The sequence below is a fragment of the Mercenaria mercenaria genome, unplaced genomic scaffold (genome assembly GCF_021730395.1).
Source record: "Mercenaria mercenaria strain notata unplaced genomic scaffold, MADL_Memer_1 contig_5074, whole genome shotgun sequence".
Lineage (NCBI taxonomy): Eukaryota > Metazoa > Mollusca > Bivalvia > Venerida > Veneridae > Mercenaria > Mercenaria mercenaria.
Genome location: NW_026463357.1, coordinates 56,023 through 62,399, shown reverse-complemented (window position 1 = coordinate 62,399; position 6,377 = coordinate 56,023).

Sequence of the window (6,377 nt, the reverse complement as noted above, 5' to 3'; positions counted from 1 at the left end):
CTACTTTAGATTTACTCTTTCACATTTGATAATCAGGATGTCATACAAAATTCGGGACCCGCCAGCGTAGCTCAATAGGGAGAGCGTCGGTCTACGGATCGCGAGATCGTGAATTCGATCCTCGGGCAGGGCGTATGTTCTCCGTGACGATTTGATGAAAGACATGGTGACTGAAATCATTCGTACTCCACCTCTGATTCATGTGGGGAAGTTGGCGGAGAACAAGTTTGTACTGGTACAGAATCGAGGAACACTGGTTAGGTTAACTGTCCGCCGTACTGTTGAAAAACGGCGTTAAACCCAAAACTAACAAAACAAACTTCGATATAATATTCATGAATGTTTTCAATTTTCTGTTTTGCGATTGTGGGATAGCTTTAATTTGTTAACGATACAGAAATTAAAATCAATAGTGTCTTATTTTATGTTAAATTTATTCCACGAGTGCAGTAGTGCCTATTTGGCCCCCGCTTTACTCGCGTTAAAATGGAAAAAAATAGTATCTATTTGTTAGGGACTTCTTTTGACTACGCCGCGGAAGCAAATTTTTGACCGAATAACTGCTATATAACCTATATAACGCAATGAGCTCATATATCTATAGGAAGATATTTCTGCGTTCAGTTTTACTTTTCTTAAAAAAAGGTGCCCCAGTCAAAATAAGAAATATCATAGATGGAAACATATTTCGTACTGGTAACAGGAAGAGTTTGGTATACTGTGTTAAAAGCTATGATTTCCTCCACCTGTTTTACACATATTTATTTCAGCTAGATGTTTACTCATGCTCATAATTCCACTTTAAGGTAGCATTTTAATCAAGGTTTTTTTATGCAGTAACATTTCTATCCGCTACAGTCAATGGTTTAGTACCAAAGAAATTCGGTCGAGAGAATACAATATGCCTTAAACCCCAACATTTAATGTATTTAGTAATCTTTGCATATCATTTTTATGCAGACTCTGCTTGTAAAACAATATCATTTGCATCAGGCGAATTGCAAATCTTTCTATTTCCAACGGAAATACCAATGTCAAGAGATTGTATATGCAAGATAAAATCATAAAACACATATTAAACAATAACAAAGAATATAATATATACCCCTGTCTAAAATCAAATTTACATCAACCACTCGGTGTTATTTGAAATAAACTTAACAAAATATTACCGAGACATAAGTATTAAAAAGCATATAACATTTCACCAGTCATATATGATAAGTATCATAAGCTTGCTTAGAATCGATGAAAGCAAGATTACATTCTTTATCCTATCTTAGATGTTTGTAAATGATAATATGTGAGCAAAATACTCCTACTGTTTCAACATTTATCCTTTTTTGTCTTATTATATCTTTAAGATAAAATGTTTTAGAGCATTATTAGTCTGCCAATATATCCGAAAAAGAGGCCTAGAAATTGCCTTTGCTAGAATTTTTGTAAATGCCCGACCGCCATATTCATTGTTAACTTTATAAAAATTGGAACAGTTTCAGGAGGCCTGTCGCCTTCTAAGTGTCGTAATAAGGTAACAGCACAAGTTCAAAGGTCAATAAGTGCATTTATAACAGACGGACCGACGGAAGGATAAAATGATTCCTATATAAACCCCAAGCATTATTTGTTACGGGTATAAAACATGTTATAGTAGCCGGTAGATATACAATTCGGGTGGCTGACAATTTATCGGCGTTTAATTCATCTTGATAATTTTTACAACATCCGTGAATGAAGAATGCATTTTGCTAAAACTGCAAAACTTTTTAAACATAAGTATAATCAATAAAAACGTTTACAGAGACCTTATATGTAAAAATATTAGTCTGATTGCAAATTTGTAAAAAAGGTTAAAAATCTTAAATATGTAACAAATCTGAACAAAATGTCTTATTGCTTTATACTTTGGAAACATTTCATCCCGTCAAAAACATTTAAAACGGTTATACCAGTAAATGTACCGCTCGTATTTTCTGAAACTTAGATCTAATGATTCCTGCAGCACAATGTTAATACAAGTACATGTACCAAAGCAGTACAGTTCATTTTAATGAAGAGAAAAGGCATGGTCATGAATAGCAAAAGAGCAACAGCATTAAACCTCAACCAAATCATGTTTGGTTGTTACAAATTCGCTTTTGAATTAGTTCTGTGATCATTTTATATGAAAATGACATCCACCACAGGAGAATATATGCATTCCGTCCTCTGTGACCAGCCAGACCGATTCTGCTATTTTCAATCATTGTTTCATTGCAATTGGGTTCGAACGATCACCTCTGTCTAAATTATCACAAAAACAAAGACAAATATCAAACAGGGAATGCCAGGTTCCAAAAACGCAGCCTCCACAAAACGAAACCCACAGCACGTAGACGTGTACACCACTCGCAAACACACACACACACACGTGCGCGCGCGCACGCACTCGCACACAGGACAAAACGAACACACAAAGGAACACAGTGGGCAACACACATTAATCATTTTTTTTCTAAACAAACATTCACACATAAATCGAAATGGGTCAACAATAATCTTTGACATGTCTTTTTTTTAATTATTCAAAAAGGGACAAGAAACATGCACTGCCAACATATAAAGAGGAATGTGACATTATGCAACAAAGGTATTTCTTCAGTAAGCAACTTAAAAGTAGATTTATTGAAATATACTTACATTTTGTTGCTGGAATGTATAAAACTATGAAAAAAGAACGATTCTGTAGGTTGGTTGTAACATTTTCACAAAGATCTTTTGCCGGAAGTTTCGCAATGTTACTAATGTCACGAGACCAAATATTGCTCGTTGAATGCTCCAAGTGTCTTTTTACTCTTAAATAGTCCTAACTTATTGACATACCGCAGAATAAAGACAAAATATTGATAAAAAACGTGGACATAGAGCATAGTAAATACGTCAATGACGTCAATACGTAAAAGCAAAGGCTCGAAAGCGCAAAGTAAGGCTGACTGAATGATGCATTTATTTCATTTTATGTAAAAATTGAGATAGGACACTTTAAGAGTAAGGCGACGATTTCTACTGTTGACAGATTTATAAAGATATCCTTCGGAAGCATAGAACGTAAGTCTGTCCTTCAGATAGTATGAAATATGCAAATTCTCTCAAGCATTATCTTAAATGGCTTATGTTGTAAATTAAAACTCTGTTCCAGTGGTTTACGCAGTTTCAGGAATGTGTAATATCAAGCTATATCAAAGTTTAAAAATAGATATTAGATAACTGCAAATGTTATGTCTTTTTAATTTTATTCCATCAGCCTGAAAATGATACTCTTCATATTTTTGAATCAGCTGAAAACTTTCTTGAATTAGTAACCGCTCTTCTAGTGTTACAAATTTTTTGTAGTTATTGTTTAGCTAATTGTTTATAATGGTGTCATAACTTCAAGAAATTGCTTAATAGCTGTGAATTTTGTAGTGTATCGAAGTTTATTAGCATTATCTTTATGACAGTGAATATAGGAGTAAAGTCAGTGCAGAATGCCAGAATAAACTAAAATGACTTCTTAGCCTTATATAAAAAATGAACAAACCCCAATATAGTCCCACTTTACAAGCTGTACACGTCTTAGCCTGACATACTCAATCTGCGGTTACGTATTCGTTTATTATAAATCCATCGTTTTGAATTTCAAATCTCTTCTTCATGCTTTTCTCATCCTGCAGGAAGTTATTTTTACGCATTATATATCTTTTAGTTTCTATCAAACCACCATATTTCATCATTTTGGTTTTCAGGCATGTAATAGCAGCCAGTTAAGGTGGTCACGTTTTGAATTTCAGGTGAATAACAAAAAAAAAAAACCCCAAAGAATATTCAACCAAAGAGTTTCCTTTGTCTACCAGAAAGGAACAATTCTTATATCTTAATATTGAGATTTGGTACCTTTATAACAGACAATAAACTAAAACAATAGAAATTCATACGTGACTTCGGTGAGGTCAACAAAGCATTTCAAGCACAACTATTAATGTGGAATGTAAAGTAAGTTAGACACTACAATATCTGACCAAGTTACTTACAAAAACAATGCATTCACAGAATAGAGAGATAAAAATAATTTTGACAGCTCGTGAAAATTAATGACAAATTTTGACAGGTATATGATTTTGTCTCTGTTATTTCTAACTTCCAGTTTGATTTTCATAAAAGTGGGTATTCTATATTGTAGCTTACAAATTAAAACAATAAAAGAATATATTGTTACCTTACAGTCGTTTTGTCTATCCAATTCACGTACGAATTCCTATTGTTTCAGTCATTTGTCACTAATTAGAGCAACTCACAGTGTTGCACTCGTACAAAACACATCGCTTATTTTCACATAGATATTGAGGATTTATCTAATGAGCACATGTATTGGAAACACCAATTTTATTTGTGTATTGCAATAATGCTAAACTATCTCAACCGTGACATGTCCTTAACCTTATCAGTGTATCTGGATTCTCTACAAATACTAGCCTTTGCCCCGCAAGTAACTGCCAACTTCTCCATATGATTCAAATGTTGAAGACGTAAATACTCCTAACAATGTCTTTTATCAAACTGTCATGCAGAATATACAGGGATCGAACTCGAGACCCCGTGACCCTTAGATATGCCCCTTCCTTATTGAGCTGAAAATTATTGGTTGTATACATGACAGTTAAATGATTTCAACTCTATATATTTATATGTAATTCATTTTCCGTCGTATTATGTGAAGTTTTAAATAGCCGTCTAAATATATCACTACTTACTGATCTTCATAAGTACACATGAATATTCCCAACTCAGAATTTCATTGAATCATCTAACTAAACAAGATGATATGAGTCATAACCGAATAACAGCAATTTGCGACACGTACAATTTTCTTTACTGCAATGAAACAGTAAACTTTACAATGAAAGCAATACGTCAGTGTGAACATCTTGAAGGATTCCCCCTTAATCGGTCAGTTATAATTTTATACTCTAGAATCCTCCCAAAACAACATCCATCAAGTAAATAAGGTACTGCCGGAAGTGTTATTGTAGCTTCAATCTTGGATACAGATCATCCCCATGTTGTAATATGTTAACCTTGGGAGAAAATAAAGATATCTGTCTGTCTGTATGTCTGTCTGTATATTTGTCAAAACAAATAGAAATATGTAACAATAAAATGAGTTTCATTTTTAACTCATATATTAGAATTACCAATTTTCTCCACATCGGCTTTGAAATTCCAGTATATATACAATAAAGCATCATCTTTTTAGCGAAATTGTTTTGCAATCAACAAATCTTTGTGTATGTGGGAGGAGAGAGGGTTTGGTTGGGGTTTTGTGTAGCAAACAAATTGTAGTAGAGACGTTAAAATTAATGTTAGGAAAGACTTCAGCTAGTATGATCTCTTACTAGAATTATCTGCAATTGATAGATTTAAATTTTAGAGAAGAAAATCACGAATAAAAACTCCAAAAAAGTGTTTGTTACAGCAAGGTAATGATGAACCAATATTCTTTGCTTCCTCTAAAGAAACAACTATTATATTATGCTATGCAATCGACAAAATTCAGCCCGTAAAACAAACAATTTAGCACATGCTTTATAAAGACATTTTAAATAGACTTTCCGCTTATAGAAATAACATTATGAATGAAGATCGGCCAATTTATTATTTATTACCAACTTATTTCCTTTTTACTATTTTGTAGTTCGGTTTTTCAAAAGCCACAGTGTCTAATAGATAGCCGCTTTAAAATTGATGAAAAACTTATAAAAGAGATTCAGCAGATAGAGGAAAAGGTGGTTGTTGTGGCTATTGTTGGGTTGTATCGAACAGGTAAATCGTACCTAATGAACCGTTTGGCAGGGAAAACTTCAGGTAAATACCTTTTTGCAATAACTAAAATATAACGAAATCATCAGTACATTTTCATGTAATAAATACATTAGAATCAAACAATTACAACCCTCTCTCATTGTTATCTAAATTTGAATTATGTTTTCTTCTATGCGCCTAGTTTTGTAGTTTTTATCTATAAGCCGTATCAAAATCGAACACATGCTAAGAAACAAAATGCCTATTCATATTCTGCAGCAATTTATAAATATTGTAACAAAAATTATCACAAAATGACACAAAATATAATTAAGCTTTGTATAATTTATAATCACGGAGGCCTGCTTGACCGAGCGGTTAATGTTGCTGACTGGGTACACCGGGACTTGAAATTGTATCTAAAAGCCAATATAAGTCTATATAATAAAAGCCCCTCTATATAAAAGGAATGAGACGCATTCACATCTCATCCATGATATAAAAAGAAAAACACCAGTGCGAGTGTAATCGTGTGGTGTAATTATTTAAAGGCAACAAAA